General features: G+C 38.5%; 1 long non-coding RNA gene across 1 annotated transcript; it reads left to right on the top strand.

The window, feature by feature from the left end:
* Nucleotides 1-4,860: 4,860 nt before the first annotated feature.
* LOC114136392 (uncharacterized) lies at nucleotides 4,861-16,869 on the top strand. Its single transcript, XR_003593780.1, has 3 exons — nucleotides 4,861-4,999; nucleotides 7,558-7,561; nucleotides 16,858-16,869. It is a non-coding gene; the product is annotated as an uncharacterized LOC114136392 (long non-coding RNA).
* The last annotated feature ends 5,431 nt before the right edge of the window (nucleotides 16,870-22,300 follow it).

Below are 22,300 nucleotides of genomic sequence, written 5' to 3'. Positions count from 1 at the left end.
TGAAATCTGATTGTAAATCTGTGAAACATGACATCAAGGGAAGCCTTGATGTTAGCAAATGTTTCATAATTTAAGGAAAACTGATCTATTCACTTACACTTATGGCTCACTTTGTGTTTTTGTTGTATTTATGTGACATAATGAGAAGCAGCTCAGGAATGGTATTGCAGGGCAAAGCATGCAGGTAAAACCACGGTCAGAAGGACCCTTATCTGTTTCACAGCAACACACTGGAGACGGTCAGCTGGTGGAAAAACTACGTTGGCTTTTTCTTGAGCCGTTTCTCCTGTTTTTTGTGGAAACCACTGCTGACTCTTCACTTCCACATGCTTGTTGCTGAATTGCATTTTGCTGATTCTTCGCATTCATCTAAGAGGAATGTGCAACAACAACCACTCTACAAGAAATCATAGTACTTATTATAATACTTATGAACAGGGAATTGCTTTTGCCATGAAAAACAAAACTGCATATCCTCAACGCTGGTTTAAAGAAGATACATAACATGTGTGTTCACCAAATTTATTCCTGCAGGGTCTGGGAGTTGAGAGTTTTAGTTGCGAAAGGCATTCATGGTCATAGAAAACAAGATTCTCAATTAATTTAGCTGTCAAGGCTCACTCTGCGTTTTTTCAATGATCCTGAAACCCAACTAGAAAAAGCAACACCAACGTTTGCTAATGAGTGCTGTACTATAACTTCTTTTCTACTCACTTCACTTATATCATATATATTTCATTGCCTAAAACAGAATTTATTTTTTGAAATAGCCCCCACAGAGAAAAAACCCAGGGACCAAGTTAAGTGGCTGAACACATGCAGAAGGATAACCAAACCATTTGATCCGTATGTAACTTGTGGGTCTACCACTGGTACCAGAGGGCAGAGGTCGGTGCCGTAGGTGTGAGTTATTGACAGCACTTAGACCCTCCCTGATTGGTTGTTTCTGACTGAGCAAATCATTTCTGCAAATGGCAGTATGACTACTGAGAGGAGCCAAAGGTTCCCAACCTTTTCACAGATTGTCTGCCTTGTATTCTACTGTCAGGACATAGTGAGAGTGTTAACTAATATGTAAAAATATAAAAAATTTTTCATAAAAGGTATGTAGTGCATCATTAACTATTTTTCTGCTGTCTTTGTACTTTTACTCTGTAGACTTGAATACAAACATATATACGTTCTACTCTTTACATTCTCAAAACTGGGTAAAAACTTCTACATTTATCAATGTCAATATGAAGAAAAAGTCGTAACAAATAGGGAAAAATCATTTGCACCAAATAAAGGTGTTCAGTTGGATCAGGGTTTGTTTTACAGTGAACAACATTAAAAGTGACGTGGATGAAGACAGCAAGCTGGGAAACTGCAGACGACGATGGAAAACATTCAGAGAACAAACCGTTTCCCATCTTTGGTCTTATTTCAGAGAACTTTTCATTGCTGCTAACTCCAAGAATAATATACGTTAAATGTTCTATGTACTGTACCAACCTACCAAACACAAAAAACTGGTGATTAAAAACTCTTAGTCAAATCTGAAAAACAGAACATACAAAAAAATTATTTACATGAAATGAAACTATTTTCAGGGCAGGTTGTAAGCAAAAGAGTACCTGAAACTTATTTTGTACAGTTATTAAGAACAAAGTTATTGTGTATTATTGAAGGTGAAAATAGTTTTTTAACTTGTAGTTCATTTCAGAACCTCTTGAAATTTTAATCAAATGAATCAAATATGTACTTTTACTAAGCCAAAGAATGCAAGTACTTTCACCAGTTCTGCATGTCATAAAGTGTAGGATTTAACTCCAGATGGAAGGTGATGTTAAGATTCATCCATCCAACCCAGTGCTGTCTGTTACGTCTGCAGGGAATTTTCTGTGTCTATTACTGGTTTGGCAACGTGTCAGAAGTTCCAGTAACAGCCTGATAACATTATAACTGCCACCACTTAAAGCCTCTGATTCTTCTATATGCTTCTTACAAATTGAACTGAAATACAAATAGCTGCTCCGGTTCTGAACCAAATTGCATCTAAATTGGACCATTCCCTCTGGGAGTTTAACTTCACTGGATGTATTGAAAAGAGTGTATAAAAAACAGTGATCTACAAGATTATTTTGTAGGTTAATATCTAACATAGAACTATTTAATTATAAATAGAAAACACTGCCAATTGTATTTTAGTCAGTGATGAAGTCATTAAAAATGAAAATCAATGCAGTTCTTGTTGGCGTGTCTTGAAATGTGTCGTTTAAGTTTCTTGTAAGTTTTTTTCATTGGGCTCTTGAATAATTAAAAAACTTCAGCATATTTATTCAAATATAGGAAAAATGAAATAATCAGTTTAACATATTCCTACAATCTCTGAAAAAAATCTAAAACAGAAAAGATTTAGATTACATTTTCATAAATAAAAAATTTAACATGGATAAATTATAAGTACTAAGTGAAAAACGTGAAGATATTGACATGATGGAGAATTAACATGACTCAGTAATTCCAAATCCAGGTCTGACTTGTCAGTTTTTATTGATGAGTATTTTCAATTGCATTCATAAGCTTTCAAACCGCTTTAACCCAGCAGACCAGAGTTTGATTTTTTGGTCCAGATCAGAGTTTAAACATGCATTCACACTCTACAAACGAAATTTGTTTGAACTTTCGGACAAACAAATTTACAGTTTGATTATAGTGGATTAAACAGGGCAAGTGTGAAAGTGCTTTAAGAAAATCATCCCAACAGACTGTGGCAGGAAATCATTTACTGTAATTTAATTGTAGGATTATGGCAGATATTAAAATGGGACTGGATTCTGAAATTTGACAAAAACCTGAGAATGAAGGGATAAGGCATATAGTCTTAGTGTTTGTCAAATGCCTTTTTCCCTGCTTTTCTGCAACTTCTACATGCTTTTATGCACACAGCACAAAGCCACAATGAGTTTCACGCCTACGCCCATTACTCCACCACGTCCCAGTTTCCCCACTGGAAAGCCTTTCTGGGGCAAAGTCACAGTGCAGAAGACTGACTCTACCACCATCAATATCACATCTGTTCTGTTGTCTGCATGTCCAATTTCTTATTCCACCCCAGCAGACCTTACCTGGACCACGGAAACACCTATGAAGACCTTGATGTGTTGTCAATGGGAACCAACACATACGCAAGGTAAAAAAAAAAAAAAAAAAAAAAGTTCAATCAGTTGAGTTATGCTGGCAGGGTTAAGTCCAGTTTGTGTTTCTTTTGGTAAGTTTATAAAACAGTTTAGATACTTTAGATTGTGCAAAAAAAAAAAAAAGCTTACTGTTTCTTTTCTGAAGCCTGAATTTGTAGAGCACCTGTTTCAGAATGAACAATGTGGAATATATTACTTCAAGAGAGAACTGGCGTGGGAGTGTTATTTTATTTTCATGTCTGTACCAAAGACTCATCCCATTTTCTCCAGACTGGATGAGGCTGTACAATATCTAAAATGGGATAAAAAGGAAAAAAAAAATAATGGGATCCCTTTTACCGTCTTTTGTCACGAGTAAAAGCAAGCTGATAAAAGACTCCATTTCCTTTGAGGTCACATATAGCTCAGACCGTCCTTGAAAATGAGACTAAGATATAACCTGTCATTTAGAGGTTTTATGGGATTTCTCACTTCTTGTAGCATTTTTAGCTCTGGCAGAGTTAAAGCATTATGACTACCGGTCAAAATGACAAGATTTGTTTTAGTCTCTCCCATATCAGCAAACCTTTTATTTTCTCCAAAGAGTTTTTGCGGTGCTAGTGGCTCGTATTTTTTCGACAGTAGGCAGACAGGAAGGAGGGTGAGGAGAGGGGGGAAGACATGCGGCAAAGGTCGTCGGGACTGGGAGTCGAACCCGCGACGTCGACTAAGGCCTCCAAACGTGGGGCGCGCTAACTCCCTGCGCCACCACAGCACGCCCCAGCATGCTGTGGTGTGCTTTTTTTACTGCACATCCCCTAGAGATGGCTGGAGCAAGTATGTGGTGATGTATACACTAGGCTTTTGTCGCCATGTCCCTTTGGTTTAAGTCAAAAGATGGAGTCATTTAGTAAAGATCCAGAGGTTAATTAGGACGGCACATTAATCTGAGTCTTCAGGTGGGCTGTGATTCACAGTGGCAGCTGCACTGCAGCTCACCTGACCTGACTTGTTTGTGTGTTCACGGCCCACCCCCCCATCTGAGAACCGCATGGATTACTTCTGTTCATTTACACACGACACACTGTGCTCTCCTCCACACACACCTTAAGGAAGACAAGGTCTGCAGGGTTCAGGCTAATAACACGTAATAATGATTTATGTCAGCGTTTCTCAATTATTTTCTGTCAAGCCTCCCTTAAGGATCACACATCTCAAACTACTGAGAATCTGATATTTATTAATTTATCTGCACAAGCCACCGGCACCAGCATTCTATGACCTAATTATTGAAACAGATTAATTGAAATGAGCTGCAACAACTTAAATCTAAAGTTGCTGTGGTTGTAAATTCATCAGAACTCTACACCAGGCTGCGTTAAAATGAAGAACACGGAGCATCTTGAGAAGAAATAATTGGTGTGGGTTTTTCAAGTAAGAAAATACTTTAACATTTAACATACAGCATCAAATTATTATCAGCAGAAGGAGTTTGGAACGCTTAAATAATAAGTCTTTATTTCAAGACAAAAACATAGTCCATATATCCATCCATCCATTTTCTAACACCCTTGTCCCTAGTGGGGTCGGGAGGTGCTGGTGCCTATCTCCAGCTAACGTTCCGGGCGAGAGGCGGGGTTCACCCTGGACAGGTCGCCAGTCTGTCGCAGGGCAACACAGAGACAGACAGGACAAACAACCATGCACACACACACACGCGCCCCCACACCTAGGGAGAATTTAGAGAGACCAATTTACCTAACAGTTATGTTTTTGGACTGTGGGAGGAAGCCGGAGTACCCGGAGAAAATCCACTCATGCACAGGGAGAAGAACATAGTGAGATCAATGCGCTGATACCACATTTGGCATTCTTCCACATAGTACACAAAATAGTGCCACTGAATAATGTATTGTTTTATCACATACATAACACATATAATTTAAGAAAAAATAAAATTTAAATAAATCCTCAAGTAAAAAATACCAATAAATCCATCATAAAGCAGTTATTCCAATCTTATTGTGTAAACGACTGTCCATTTCAAAGAAAGAACCACAGACTTGATGAGCTGGTCACGTCAGATCTAAATAAAGTTTTTTTTTTTCTCATCAAGACAACTTTTTTTTTATCATAAGCTTACAACTTTCTTTAAGAAATGTTGTGGATAAAGAAAAATACAAGATTTTATTCTTATATTTTTTACGTTTTTTGTCATATTTGTTTTAGTAACCTCTGTTTATCTATTCATTGTCACAAACTTCTCCATCTCTCTTCCGTGGAGGTAAATCTGTTTAAAACATCCGTTTTTCTGTCCTCCTCCGTCAGTCAGCTCTGTGTGCGTCCATGTGTCACTTCTTCTACAGGCCACCTGTTGATTTATTTGAACATTGCTGCCACCTCGTGACCGGAGGTTTGAATAATCAGTCAGGAATGAAGAAAGACAATTATAAAGTCCTGCTTGTCCTGCTCTTCTGCCCCGCACATCATGTGCTGCGCTATTTGAGAAGTATTGATTCACATAAATTATTGTGTTTTATTCACAATATGTACTTCAATCAAATATATTCTGGATAATTCAATCAAAAGAGGAAGGGTGACAGACAAAAAAAACAACTTTTTTTGGTGTTACCTCTCCCCTCACCAGGCAGGTAAACACCAAACCAACCTAAATGTCTGATGTTTACATAGTTATAGAGCAAACTTTCTCCATAATGCTGAGTAATCACATTCTCATAATGTGACACTTCTTTAGCCAAGTAATGTGAGAAAAGAAATGTGAAGGTGTTCTAATTTATTCCTTATGTGAAACTGATTTTTCAAATATAGTGAAGCTTAGGAATGTAGTTTTTATAGTTTACTTATAATATGTGATATTTGTTTGTATATATATATATTTTATATATATCAAAAGGACTGTCATATTGTGGTCCTCTCTGTCCACTTCCTGCAGCTGGACTGTTGATGGCCTCCCCAGTAAAGCTTGTTTTACTTGCATAACTTCAGTTCTAAAAGTTGAGCTCACCCTTTTAAACATAACCGTCCAAGGTCTTTGAGAAATGTTGCAGATTCCTTATTCACTCGGTCTTTTGAATTATTTTCTTTTTCTACTTTTTATTTTAAATGGTCGAAAGAGACTTTTATATATTCTTCAATGAATCGATAAAGTGTTTTTTTCAGATTTGAATTCAGTGCTTCCAGTCATTACAGATTATCTGAGGCCACTAATGACAAAAGTTCTACAAGGGTTCAGCGACTGCACAGGAATATAAATGTTGAAGGAGCAAGGCCTCCTGTATTATAAATCAAGCGCTGACCCCAACCTGTTCCAAGGAAAAACTAGTTATGCAGATGAGAGTCCACACTCTCTGATTCAGCTTAGATGATACAGGGAGGAGGGAAAGTGGCTTCTCTGCCACAGAGGAGCAGTTTTTCTTTCTTCATTTTACTTGCTTTAATTTAAAGGTATGAGGGGACTTCAGTGCATTTAGTCCCCCTTTAGGTAGCTGACATTAATTCTTCTTTTTGCTGTGAGATCAGCTTTCCAGTTTAACCAAGGTGACCTTCAACATAACAAGATTTGTATCAGTGACCCTAAAAGCATCTGGATCTTTCCCGGATTTGTGGTCTTTACAACAGAACCAGGTTTATGAAATATAAAGACAGTTCCTTTGAGTTCGCTGCTTTATTTCTGCTCTGGTGTGCAGAGTCAACTCTGAGATCTTTTATAAAGTGTTTCTCATTCAGTTGAATGGTGTTCTTAAATCAAGTTCCGGATTACACTCGCACCATCCTAGTTTGGTCAAACTTTAATCAAAGTCTAGTTCTTTTTTGTTTCCATATAAGGTGCGGTTTGTTTGGGGAGTTGTAAATGCGTCATTGAGCTCTGATCAGGACCAAAAAATCTAACTCTGGTTTGCCTACAAACCTCAGTCTCTGTTTGGGTGAAGTGAACTGTGTTGTGGTTTGAATGCATACATAAACACTAAGCAGGCTGGAGACTGTTCCCAAAGCACGAAGCCGGCTACAACGCAGGGCATTCTGGGTAAATACAACCAAAACAAGTGCGTAAGTGTCGTGTTCTTTTTTTTTTTTCCAAAGCCAAAAGAGAAATCCTACAACCTCTAATATGTGACGCCCATCATGAAGAAGGAAGTATCACTCTGTGTTTTCTTCAGTGGTTCTTGATGTAGCACAGGAGAAAACTTTTAAAAACAATTATCTCAGAAATGTTTTTATTAATTTCACATATTTTCAAGAAAAAATATTGAATATTCCCCTCATGTTCAGAAGCTGTAAGTACTTCAGAAAAAAACATATTCTATGATCATAGAGACACCTTTACAATAAGAGAACTCCGATATTCTGTGACATCAGAAAGTCAGAAATCTGTAAGCAAAGTTGTGACAAAAAAAATCACGAAAGTCTTTTATGAATGAAGTGGTAAAGTCAGGAGATTTGCACCTGGATGGTTGATCTGATCTGGTAGATTTGGGCTCTTCTCCATGCAGCCATGTTGCTGCTTCGCCTTCACTGTCTGTATTCTGGATCCTGTTCAAGGCGTTCGATGTGAAGAGACCATTTACCTGGGAAATGTTCTGACATAAAAAAAAATCCCATCAAACTTTTACATTTTGGGAAATATCCAGATGTTGTGTTTATACAGTAACATCCCAAATGTAGCATCAGTGGCTACAAACAAAAGAAGATGAAACATATAATAGTGGCTGCTGATGTTTCTTATCCAAGACGACCAGGGACATTCCTGCAGAAGCTCTTGTCATTAGTTTTAGCCCCGTTTGTAGAGATAGATATTCCATGATGGCTGTAAATATACTAAAGCCCTTCTCTGCTACTACTGTAAAAAGAAGACCAGAGCCACTTTAGATAAATGGGAAGCTATCAGCAGTTGAGTCATCAAGACGTGCCTAATTCAGTCTGGACTTCATTAAGACCAAATCCCACCATATGCTCTCCCCCAGCCTCCAACGGCCCGCATCAAAGATGTGGAGTTTGTGGCTCCTTAAGGCGCTGTCATCAGCACTTAGCTATATTAGATACAATGTCAAGGTCAATGATGCTCACCTGGTCTGAATGTAATCAAATTCTCATAGATTCTGACTTCGTTGGATTAGACATTAGATTGACAGGATGTGGTTTTGTGCATTCACAGCAAAAAAACAAACAGATCATGTCGAATGTCCTCTACCAGCCTGGACAAATTTTTTGTAGCTTCTATGTTCAACATTAAAGGAATGTGTATTTGAAGAATTTAGAGTCAAATTTAAGTTGCTTAAGTGTGTCACCGAAAACGAGAGACATACCAAACCTTAGACTGTAGGAAAGTTTTATTTGTCATGACTTCAACAATTATCTTTATTGTAGTGCTTTGAGTTTCTCTTGTAACCAAGTTGTTATTGTTGACAAACATGGTCAATATACCATTAATGTTGAGAAAACACAAGTTTTCAATTACAGTGTTCTAAAAATGTAGAGTCCATTCACTTGTGAATTTCATTTGTTTGTGACAAAACAAAACAAAATAAATACTTCTTCCCACAGTCTTATTAATCATGGATTATATGAAAATGAACAATATTGTCCTGATGTTTGGCACCTATCAAACCCTGGGAGTTACTTCGCTACCTGCATTAGTAGACTTGAATGGCAACCCCAAAGCTGCCATCAATAACACAATAGTTTAGCCTCAGATAAAAATGATAGATGCACTGGCTTTCCTTCAGACCTCGGTTCAGCCAACCATTTATTTTAATATTTCAGTGACTACCGGGCAATATCGTTAATCACTGTTAGAGGGTAGATAGGCAGGGAGGGATGGCAGACAGAAGGAGAGCGGCGGGGCTGGGGCTGGGGCCGGGGCAGGACGGGCTGACGGACGAGGATGGAGGAGGAGGAATGGGTTCGGGGAATGCCACTTCTCATTGGGGAGGCCGTTGCTCAACTGTCGCCGGCTCATCGGGGCATGGCTAAAGGCTCCTGTTCAGTCAAAGCGCTCTCCTGTACGCATGACATTTCAATTACACAGCAAGCTCTCATACCTCTCTACACAGACAGATAAGCCCAAATGCCACACACAGCACACACACACACACACCCCAACACACATATTAAAATACAGTACTGATGGGCTGAGACAGTTGGCTGTACTCTATGAAAACATTTCAGCTACAAAAACAGATATTTCAATATTGAGACATGTGACCTTTAGTATGATAGCAGTTTCAGTTTGGGTGACGAACTATAAGAGTTTAGACAGGTGCATGGGGGTGTGTAGGGGTGTGGGTGTGTGTTTTGGGCATGCAGCCGGGGTGGCCCAGTCTAAATCTCGGCTTGAAAATCGATGTTCCCAGATGTTCTCTATCCAATCTGACTGAACATGAAAAACATTTGTTAGTAGGAAGAAGAAAAAAAGTCCCTAGATGTGCAAAGCTGGTGGAGACATACAGTAATTGGAAAAAAATCATGTGCTGGTGTTTTAATAATGTGCGAGTGGTGAATCATCAGAGCCTTCATTCTCCTTGGGGAAGGCTTTGACTGGTCCCTCAAATTGAAAACGTGAAATGCTTTTATTTTATTTTATCTTCTTGTAGCAAGTCATGTTAAGTATGAGTTATGTGCTTGTAATAAAACAGGTTTGTTTTCCTGACAGAGTGCAGATTAGATTGCTAATGTATTTTGTTGTCTGGTCCACAGTACTGACAGCAATATGGAGGCTGCTCAGAGCTGATGGGAAGATAGGAAGTAACTCAGCCTGCTGACTGAGACGAGTAGCCAATCAGAAAGCGAAGTCATGGAAAGAAGGAGAAGAATTCTACATAAAGAAAACCAAACAACCACCATGATGCGCCAGACGATGGAGACATCTTTTTCTGTTGATGTTTTCCCTCTGTTAAACACAGTCCACAAACTATTGCCATTGATTTGTCCCAGTCGGTCATGTTTGTTTACTCTGAACTCACGTTTGAGCTCGAGAGGTTTTGCAAGATTTCCAGTCCGAAATCTTAACATTAGTGAATGAAATCGGTTTATGTGTGATGTGTGTTGCTTTTGTATGCTGCACGACCAAACCTCTTATAACTCAGATGTTTTTATCGCCGCTTGTGAGGTTTGTGAAGTTCTGAAAATTGGCCAGTATTTTAAAATCTCGCCATGTGAACCAGGCATTAGGTATGAAATTAGACAATGTGACATGTGAAGAAAATATTTCCCTTTGCATCAGCAACACGTACCTACATTTCCACCTGCATTTAAAAGCTTTAGAATCCATTTCTTAGACCAAGTTAACTTGAAAGTTCAACTCAGAGTTAAATCTAATCATGCTGTGTTTTCCCAGTGAAAGGAAGGTCAACATTTAGCATGCATTCATGGAACTGATGGGTCTGACAGGATTCCGAATATCCTGAGGCAAATCCGCTGCTGGATTGTGGGATACACAGAGTTGCTTTGTAGTGCAATCATGTCTCTGGAAGCGCTCCATCTTTTCCTTCCAGCAGAAATCGTCTTGACAAAAACAACACAAGACAAACAAGACAAGAGAAAGACAAACCTGATGCTGCCTCTTCTTCAGGATGAGGAGTGCTTGCCATGATTGTGCAGCACAGACCGGATGTGACTGCACAAACATTTCCTTTTCACAATTTCATACAGCCGGTGCAGAACAGGCCAGCTTGGAAAACACAGAGCGATGAGAAAGGCAGCGGTAAGAAAAAAACCACGGTATTTATGGAACAGGTTAGCTTTGAGTCTGTAAGTTGCAGGGAAATGTGATAATCTGACAATATAAAATTGTTAAAATGTCAATCTGCTGTCATTTTTAAAAGGACTTACTGTGTCGTAATAATGTCTAGAACAGCTAGGTCTTCACCAGAAATGTCCACACACACACACATGCACCCGCCTACACACACACATATTTATAGCGAGAAAACAGGAAGCTCTATATAACAAAACCAGAGGTTTAAGGAACGCACAGCTGCTTTTCTGTGTAAATGTAGATATAATAATTATTAAAGATACCAGTGGTGTCATTCTTGCCAGTCAGGATGTTAATTGAAGATATCTGAAATAATAAGACATCTAATTAAAGATATGTTGTGGAATTTCATGTATAAATTTATGATGCTTGGATGTATCAAACACCCTAATAATAGGAGCTCTAGCGATATGAGATATACTTCTAGTTTTTCAAAAATAATGGAATAATTGTTAATTTGCTTTATAATGGATAAATTCTTTTGTACTTGATCTGCTTATTATTTTCTTTTTTCCTAAAACGCATGGACTACTTTTTGTTTGACATAAACAGAAACTGATTATATGTCTAATTCTTCAACAAAGAATTTTCACAAGTCTAAATCTTTGGGAATTACTTTAGCCTTGTCATTATTTGCTTTCAGGATCTCTGCAGTTTAACTTGCACCAGGCAAATCTCTGTAACTAGTTCCTAAAAATACAGCATTGCATGCTGGGAATGTGTAGGTGATGGTGTTGCTGCACGTGGTGAGTCTGACACAGAAAGAAAATTCTTCTTTTGATCTTGATCTTCGTCTGTCATTCCTGATCTCTCTTGGCCCCGAGTCTTGAAGTTATAGTGGAGTTTTGATGCTAAGAGCGCCGTTTGTTTATGGGGCCCTCAGCTCCAGTGACCTTCTCCTTGAGGAATGAGCTCAGATTCTGTATAACACATCAATTCCAGGTGAGAAGGTTCTCCTGGTTATGAGAGATCCTGTTGGTCACAGCATTCTTGTTTAAGCATCAATAAAAGAACCAGCAACCAGAGTGCTGATGTTCCTAAAGGAAGAATGTTTAGTGCCTGAATTTATTGTCAGTGGGGGATGGTAAGTGGAGAAGAGGCAGGTGTCCAACCAGGTTATTATTTCACTCCCTCTCCTCACCGTTCATCTCTACTGAAGTGCAGGAGAAAGGTCCGCTGGCTTCTGGAAACTTATTGTAGGTTTTAAATCTGTGGACTTGGGTGTGGAAGTGAAATACTAACAACATCAGTTCAGTCTCTGAGGCCGGGGCAGGAAGCAGCAGGAACGAAGTACCGCCTGCTAACGAGTACTGTGGGAAAGCTGGAGTCCATGTTGGAAAGGCTTCCCTGAATCGGAACGTTGTTGAGAAGGAAACAGATCAGACGGACGCTTTCAGTGTGACTGCTGCTGAGGGAACCGGAACGAAAGCAGCTGGAGCTGCACAGGTAGAGGAGAGGGAATATGACTCAAACCTTCAAGCATGAGGCCTGTCAGTGTTTTCCTTGATGAAACTTTGACGTATTAATATGACACTGTGTCAGAGCCATTTTAGGGGGGAAAAAAGCAACAAAAAACCCAGTATATTTCTGGCAAAAACCTCAGAAAGTTTGAGAAAAATTTCGGAAGTTTTCTAAAAAAAAAATCCTGGAAATTTCCGTGTCTCGAAAGACAAACATTTTCAACTTTTGAAACTCTGAAATTTCTGAGCTTAAAAAGTTTAGATTTTGCTAGAAAAACAGAAATTTTGAGATTAATCTCAGAGGTTTTCTAGAAAAAACTAGGGAATTTGTAAGTTAGCACAGTAAAGATACAGAGGCAAAGTTAGCATTAACAGTCGAGCAGTCATTTGAACTAAATGTTTACTACTTTTAAAGTTTATTTAGCAAATGTATCACCATTTGCTGAATAACACTTTTTCAAAAAAGTCATAAATCACCTCAAGAAAAAGTTTGTTTTTTTTTAATTGAAGATGTCGTGTCTAATTTTCTGTTTCCATCAGTGTTTCTAATGCTGCACTTCAGAAAGTGCAGAACAAAATGTCAAGATGTCAATTATGTCAAGTTTTTTGACACCCGTCCCTGTAAAAGCCACTTTGTTTCCATGAAGAGAAATTATTTTCCTTTTTTTGCTTTTGCTTTTTCATTCTTCTATAAGATTCAAACTGCAAAATGTAATTTGTGGGAACAAGAAAGTATCCAGTCATATAAAAACAGATGAATATTTTCTTGATAATTTCTCGTTGTCTCATATATTTGAAGGATGCGTTTCCAATGAGCAATAATCCATCAGAAGGTCCTCTTATTATTATACAAGTCAGAGTTTTACATTAAAAATCAGTTTTATAGCTGCTGCCTGGAGCTCCCACTGGCTGCTGTTAAAAAGAGAGTCAGGCTGGGAATCAGGGCTGAGCTCTATAGTCCAGAAAATACGATACTCTTTTTGATATTTGACAACTTCTCGCTACAGAGCAAACATTCAGGTAATCCTTCCGCATTGACAATGAATGCAAATGATTTGGTCCAAGAATTGTAGAATTTCTCCTCAGCTATTGTTCTTTTCTTTCCCCTTTTGCTCTCCATGGCAAAGGGGAGCAAAGTACACACCCGTCGGTTTATTTACAACAGCCACCTGCCTGGCACCCCTCCCAGCTGAAAGAAACGTGTCACAGGCTATGACGCAAATCTTTGTTGACAGACATGTTGAAATTTATTATTTATTTTATGATTGTGTCATGTTTGTCTTCCTACCGAAATCATATTAAAACAAAAAATATGTTTCCCACCCCCATCTTTTTCCATTTTCAATTTTTTTTGAAACGCTCCAGAGAGCCGCAAGGGCAGCGCTAAAGAGCCGCATGCGGCACTGGAACTGTGGGTTGCCCATCCCTGTCCTAACTCTTAAACCCTTGTCATGTTGTCTCCAGTTAAACTCCAGTTTATTCAAAGACATTTCTGACGAGAAAAGTAAGAAGATGAGATATACGTAGATATGTCAGTAATGTAAATCGTACAGAAGGTGGTTTATAAATGGCCAGATGTGGTTTGTTAACATTAAATGACTATTAAAATATCCAATTCAAACAGGTATTGTCTTAGCCTTGATTTAAAGGAAACAGCATTGTTCATCCAGACAGGAAGTTGATTCCAAACTGAAAAGCCTGGTGACGAAAAGCTTTGTCTCACATTCTGGGTTCAGGTTCTGAATGGAAGAACTTAAAATAGTTTGTAGTTGATTTGCCTACTACATAAAATGCTAGTGTGTTTTAAAATAGTACTAACGTACAACACACTGACATTATCTGTGTATTGGGGATCAAGAACACACATGGAAGAACTTGTGGTCAGATGTGACTGAAATTAAACCATATGAGCAGACAGAACCTCTGCACAGCCATTACCCTTAAAGCTGCACCACGTAACTTTTACAAAAATATATATTTTTATGTATTTGTTTAGACTATCACTGTGTTATGACAGCAAAACATGAGACAGGCAATCTGTGAAAAAACTGTTCTACTCTGTCTTCACCCAGTGCTCCTACTGCCACTTGCAGAAATAAACCACTTGGTCAGAAACAACCAATCAGAGCCAAGAGGAGGGCCTTAGCACTGACAATCACCTCTGTGTACATGTTGCCGAATATGCTAATACTAGAGAGACAACTCATTGTTCCAGTGAAAATGTTTATCTGCTATTATAGGTGACTATGCTAACTAGCCTAGCATTCACACAGACTCCATTGAGGGACAGGAGCTGCAGCATAGCCAAAAACAACGTGGAGGGTATGAGCAGTGCATACACAAGTTTGACTGACAACCCTAACACTAACACTGGTTGTTTCTGACAGAGTGTTGTGTTTCTGCAGTTAGTACTGGGAACACTGGGAGAAGGCAGCTTATCTGTCTCATCTCTTTGTAGATGCTTCTTTTTTCTTCACACTTCATGTTTATCCTCTACATAAAATATCAAATCCCATCAAAATACATTCTCTTGTGTGGTTAGAATGTAACAAGTGTGAAAAAGTTGGGGTATGAATACTTTTGCTCTGCACAGTTAGATGATGTTATACCAGTTTTATCTTATAAGACACTATCTGACGTTAACTTTCTTCAGTCTTCTATGCAATCTTTTACCTGGTACATTCTGCTTGGTGCTGCTATATTTTTATGCTGTGATTTATATTTCATGTTCTCCTGCATTTTACATGGCCTTGTACTTTCATTTAGCAGTTGGAATGCGCTCTGGACCTTTCCATTCTGCTAATTAGTCTTCCTTCTGTCCTGGCCCCTCTCGGCCCTCTGGTCGCCCAGAAACTAATTGGGGTCTCGCCTTTACTGAGGATGATCCAGTAATTGAAATGCCGCAGGAGGGGAACGGCAGCAGGAGCACAAAGCGTGCAGCTACATCTTCACTCCAAGAATCCCAGCCTGGAAGGTTGTGGGTTTTTTTTGTTCTTTTTTTAATCCTGACTTCTTGAGAAAACTGTCCAGTCACAGTTCTCTACAGCTGCAGTGTCTCTGTTATCGTTATTAGCTTTATAATTCCAGCTATGCATCACATTTAGTAAATAAGACGTGGGAATTGCTCTGCCCTTGATCTTTACCTGACTAATTAACCTCCATGTTATTTTATCAAAACACATTAAATCACATATAGAGTTGCAGGGTATGAAGAATGTGGCTGGAAATATCAGAAAAAAATAAATTTCAGAGCTTGGTGTTAAATATGCCGTTAGAGTTGAAGCCATGGACCTTTTCTAGACAATGCAGGAGGGTGCTTCACTAAACTCTACTCTTATGATCTTTCCGGTAGTTTTCTTGTTTTATTGTGCTGTAGATAGCAAGGAATAGTGTCTAGTCCAGATATTTACAGCACATGAGTGCGTATTATGGTGCAAAGCTGTTAGGAGAATAGACAATTAAATGATGAAAATAAGCAGAGCAGCACAATGCAGCGCATCCAAAACAACTTCAGCGTGTAACCATGAAGAGACGTTAGCAGCAGCTCTGTTCGTCAGCAGCAGTGAAGGACTGGAAAAAATTTAGATGGAGAGAATTTTTAAAAAACATTTTGATAGTAAAAACATTTACTATTTTATTTTGCTTTCCACTTTATTTATAACCTGACTGGTAACCTGAAGAGCATACATGTGCAGCAACCACTGTGAGGGTAAAGTGCTAACAACTACATCATAAAATTGGCTTAGGGGAAAAAATAATAATCATATTTCCATCAATATATTTTTATGAGCATTTAGCAGTATCGCATTAGAAAAGGTTGATGGAAATGACAAAATTTGAAAAAAACATTCTTAGTTTGGCAAAACAATATTTTAAGTTGCCTGGAGGTAGTTTTTGGCTTTGGGTAAAAAGTTACTGCGCTAAAGGAGAGATGGAAACACATTTGCAGAATAAGTTCAGAAGTAGCAAACATTTACTTTACATGATTGGTTTACTGACTGTTTCTGCTGTCAGTGTGAATTAGGATTGCTATAGATATCCATAACAATACATTAATAATATAAATGTATGTACTTTGTATCTAACATGTGTCAGAGCATTTTTTTTCACTTTGTGTTTATCATAAATACTTGATCAATTCTAGAAACTTTGTTTTGCATCAATAACTAGTGCACCTTCTTTGAATAGATGTTTATTTGAGATTTGGTTTCTGTTGATATATTTCTGACAAATGTTGGCTTAGTTATAGTTTTTCATTACAAAATTGTATATCTTCTTTTAAAAAGACAACTGTTTTTGTTTTTTTAGGGTATTGATAAGTATTGATTCCACAGCTTTACATTGAGCTCACTAGCTTTTCTTATTTCCAGGTAGGTTATTGGTTGTTATCAGCCTTTGGTTTAAAAGCTATTGTTTATCTGTGTCATTTTCTTTTAAAGTTAGCATATTCATTCCAAATAAGCCCCAGACTCCTCATACCTATTATGATGATGTACAAATGTCACCAGATCACCTCACTGGGGCATGCTGTGGTGGCGCAGGGGGTTAGCACGCCCCACATTTGGGTTCGACTCCCGGTCCCGACGACCTTTGCCGCATTCAAAAATGGCGCCGGCTCAGCTGGCTGCCTGCAGACGCAGCTCCCGTCGTGTGTGTGTTAATCTGTGTGTAAAAAATTCTTGCTGTAACTGCGAAATAATTTCTCTGCTGGGATGAATAAAGTAATTCTTCTTCTTCTTCTTCACTTAGGGACAACATGTTAGAGTCACAACAACGTAGCCTAGCATCTGGTGACATGGTGAAGTGTTTGTAGCTGGTTTAAGCCAGTCATTTCTTTTTCCTGAACAAATACCACCAAACTGTAACCCCAGTGAGTGAAGTGAGGATTTATTTGCTGCCGAAGTTTTTCCCTTTGAGCATTGAGCCTAATGTCAAGAGGAATTTCCCCATTATCACTATTCCTATTGTGTGTGCGCTAATCCTCTCTGTCTTGAGTGTCCTCTGTTCCGTGTCACTGAGGCCTTCCAGCTCTGTCCACCATCCTCAGAGGCTCTGACCCTTTTCTTTCCACTGGCTGAAATGTGAGCAGATAGTTGTGGGAATCATATCTCGTCCACTGGCAACACTCTGGGGACGTTTTGGCTTCAGGGTCACGCTATAGATGAAACTAGCCAAAGGCATCAAATCTCCTTGGGACTTTAAATGTGACATGCATTCTATTTATAGAAGGGAATACAAGAAGGGAAAGCTTTTGTCCTTGACCTGCAACTAATGTCTATGTAAGACAACTTCACTTAACCAGGAAATATCTTTGCAAATTATGATTAATGAAACTGGACCAAAGCAACAGATGGGTCATTTCTCAAAATAGCTCTGCCAATATTTTTATTTGGTGTACCTTGTCAATATCAACAGATCAACCTTTCAGTACAATTCATTTTATTTTAACAAAAGCAATTCTCAAGAAAAACACAACTTCAGTTTATATCCACTTACAATACAATTTAATAAAAAATAAAAGAAAATGTTTCCACTGTATTGAAATTATTTGTCTTTGTATCGCATCAAGTTTCAAAAATTTGCATCATAATGACCCTATTTCCAGCATATAGAGGTTTTTGTTGTATGTAGTGCTGCAGGTAAAACAGTCCCCGGTAAACGGATATTCCTGAAATCTCATTTATGAGAGTTAATTAAGGTCTAAGCCAAGAGAACATTTAGGGAAGCCACTTCCGTTTGGTAAACCTCCATTTTGTTTACACAATACTTACTTTAATAGTTTACTCTGCCAGTTACTTACTATCATTTTTCTTAACAGAGTCTGACCAGGTAGCTGACCCAGAGATGTTGCTGCTGTCCAGCTTTAATTGTTGACACTTAAATAAAATAAGTTGGACCATTAGGTTGTTGTTTTGATTCTGCATGTCCAAATCTCATTAGAAAATCTTTAGCCTAACAATGCAATGTGCTAAGGCATGTGCAGAATAAAGTTGTTGGTCTACCAATAAAGTGCTGTTTAAGTCTTCACCTTAGATATTGAAAGAAACTCAGTCTGCTCATTTTAAGGCCTGCGATTGATTATTTTGTAGATCAATACGACTTTTTGCTTTCTGTCAGTCTTTTATGTTTGTTGTACATACACTAACTGGTGAATAAAAAAAAAAAGATCTGTGGTTCCAATCTTTTATCGTTTCAGGCTGTATTTCTTTTTATTTACAGCTATCTATTTTGTTTAAGTGACAAAGTGAGAAGGCTGATATTATTGTTGTTTCCTTACTTTTATCCACTCAGAAAGCCTAGAATCCTGTTTCACTGGTTGATAATGCATTCGTGTCCACAATAAATTTTCAGCATGTGTCACACATGTTTACAACTGCTTATATCAAGTCCGTCAATTTTTTCTTCAATCACAAACGCTGCATATTCACCAGCTCGGTTTCCTCTTCCTTTCCCCCCCATACCTTTCACTTGATTTATAAGCAGGGATAAAACATCTGGTACAGTATCTCTGTTTGATTTACTTTGTGTTAGTTGCCAGGAGGTAAATATCTACACAGTGCTGATAGAGGTCACTTCTGGGGCATAAATTACATATGGACTGTTTGGATGTGCTCATAACCCTCCTCAGCCCCTGCGATGAGGCTGTGAGGGGAGCATAAAACTAATTGTGCCATGCTCCTTCCTGTCAGCTGATGAATTAATTTTTCCCAGCGTACGCTCAGCTGCTGCTGCTAAACACTTCAGCACCTCATTATGTTGCCACGTGAATCACCCTGGGGACAGGATCATTTTGCATCCTGTCAAAATAAAGCGAGCGTGCTAAAATAAAATTGAACTATGGCTAAAGACAAAGCAACCGAGGGATTTCCTGCCACATTAATAAACATTCACCCTCAGCACTCAGGGAATCAACAAAGACACAAAAGCACAATGAAACTGCGGGGTCTTTGAGCAAGGCTCGCATTAGAGGAAAGGTCAAAATGGTTAATGAAAACGTTTCAGCTGATCGTTCCGAGGGCAGCTGCAAGGTTCACTAAGCCTTGCAGCAAACTGATTGGTGAGACATGACTGGCTGTTTGAGATTCTCTGCAAGTTGAAGACATTATATATTCTACAACTTGTTGATTACTTTGGAAAGTCAACCAGTTTTTATGGGGATGCATAGATATTTGTGCATGTTTGCAGCAAGAAATTCTAAAAAAAATCTATCCGTCCATATTAGGTTGGGTCAGTCACAGTGCATTTGAACTTCCATGTAATCCAATGCATAATTAAATCATGAGGAGCATGATAAGTATTGTATGTACTTTCCAGATTCCCATAAAAATCCATTCACATGAGCAGTTTGGATGTCACAAGGAAGTACAACTGTAGCAACAGCAGTTTCCCTAACATCAGTTTGTTGTGTCTTCTGTCCCTGTCTAAATGAAGAATAAGTCTTCTCACCCCTCGTAAGTTTTGTAATATTACAACCACACCCTCCTCTGTATTTTATTAGGATTAAATATGAGACAGAAATTGGTGACCTGCATTTCTTTTTATCCCCCTGAGTCATTACTTTGGAGAACGTCTATCACTGCCAGCGTTTTGGTTCTGTCTCTACCCACTGCTTCTACAGAATGATTCATATTTTTTTTTTTTGTCATTTTTTCTTTCAGTACACCTGAAGCTGAGTCAGATTTTATTAAAAGCATCTGTAAACTGCTGCCTCAAAGTCATGCCAGAATTTCTCAATGAGATTTATGTCTGGAATTTGATTTTACTCATAGGCAAAGGAATATGTGAGATCTATTTCCTTCCATTGCAGATTAGGCCGCCTGTATGAACGCTCATAGCAGCTTATTTTTATAATTCAAACACCGAATATACTTTAGCTAATAAGTCTTAGCTGTACAGCAGAAACTAACATTTACAGTAAAAAAAATAGTTGCCATGACTAAGCAGATGTTCTGGTGTAATCTGTCATAACATATGGTAGATTAGCACCACAAAACATTAAAGATCTGCTGTTGTTGCATAAACCTTCCAGACCTCTCAGGTTTTCTGGTTCTGGTTCTGCATCACAACCAGAACCAAACATGGAGAAGCAGCATTCAGCTTCTATGCACCACAAATCTGGAGCAAACTTCCAGGAAACTGCAAAACAGTTGAAACATTGATTGCTTTTAAATCAAGATAAAACCCCAGCTGTTTGGAGTTGCCTTTGATTAATAATAACTGGAACGTTGATTAATTCTGGTCTTCATTCCAATATTTTGTTATGATTTTTGATGATGAACTGCCTATTGCTAAAATGTGCTATACAATGTGTGAAAATAAAGTAAGCCTTTCTTTGGCTTACTTTATTTCCGCTCTTGGGGTTACAGCCAATCAGAACTGAGGAAAATGAATAGCACTCCTGGATTGGCCGCTTTACAAATGCCAGCTTCCCCAGCAACACTTTTCTTCTGAGTATTTTAGAAATACTGAATAGAAGGCGTTCTGTTAACAGTTTGTTAATCATGGTGTATAACTTCCCTTCTGCGTTTCCCCAGTTAAGTGATAAGTAGTTATGTTAAACAGAAACTCCAGATAAAGTTCATTGAAGTGTGAAAAAGTTCAAAACGTGTGCATGCTTTTTGCAAGGTACTGTAAATAATTTTGTTAAAAAACAAGCCGGGAACTTGACATCTTAGGTTGGAAGAGGTATAAAATAACAGTTGCCCTGCTTTGACGGTTTTAACAATGGATATTTGAAGGCCGATTCTGTGATAACAGTCCAAAACCGCAGCCAGCCCTGGAAAAAATAATTCTCATCTTCTTCAAATCAGCTTGCATTTACTACCAGTCATCTCTGTGTATTCTTTGCTTTATGTCTCAGTAGCCCCATGTGAAGCTCACAGCAGGCATTTATTCTGTCCAGAGGAGCAGAATATCTTTCAGTGGAATAAAACCAAACCTTTGATCAAAGGATTTGGGATTATCAAGAACTTGCAATTTAGAGTTAAAAGGAGGCAGCTGATTGGTTGAACTGCTAAAACCGTTTCGCCTGACAAAGTCTATAAGGCTCAGGAGGAGTGCAAGGAAGCAACACGCAACACCAGCAGTGCGTGCATGTGTGTGGAAGACCGAAGGCTTTGAGCAATTTCTTCAATAAATCACACTTTCTCTGCCGTTTCTCATTAAACATCCAGTGTCTCCAGGCAAACTGAAAAAAAAAGTGATTTCCATAAAGATTTGCTCTGAGTGTAATTGGTAAAAATAAAAAATCTTATTAAGATCAATCTGATGGCGTCCTTCACAACTCTCTTTGCTCAGATTCATGCAGCTTCTATCAATATTCACAGGGATTAAAAAGCTACTGCTTGACAGGCGTTATGTTTTTGTTTCACATTCAGAAGTGATAAATGGAGGATTGTGCTTTCATTAGGGAGGTTAAATCAAACAGTGTACACTTTTATCACATAGCTTAAATTCAATGTAAATGTGTGAAGCCTCACTTAGCGATTAGAAGTACTGCTGAGACTTAGCTGAGGGTTGAATTCCCCAAAACTCAGTGCTAGCTGCATTTCCATTTTAAGCATCGACCAGCAGCTAGCGTTCCATGTTTGAAGCATGGAACGTATGGAAGCTAGCGTTCACTAATGAGCCACTAGTGTGCTGTACATTAGCGCATTAATGGCACTGATGTGTTAGTATGCCACTGCATTGGTGGCGTACGTAGTCATTGTTCCCATTCAGTAAGAAATGCAGTTAAAATCACACGTGAATAAGTTTGTTCACATCATAAGTTATTAAAAAAACATCATCCTAAGGCTACTTCCTGTCTTCTTCCTCGTGGTTTGTACCAGTGGCAACATACCATTGTTGATCATGTGACTGTTGTGATGCGAATAAAGTGTTTCCATCGGAGTTTTGTGAAATAA

Source organism: Xiphophorus couchianus, chromosome 21, assembly GCF_001444195.1.
Source record: "Xiphophorus couchianus chromosome 21, X_couchianus-1.0, whole genome shotgun sequence".
NCBI lineage: Eukaryota > Metazoa > Chordata > Actinopteri > Cyprinodontiformes > Poeciliidae > Xiphophorus > Xiphophorus couchianus.
This window is presented reverse-complemented; position numbering and strand designations above follow the sequence as displayed.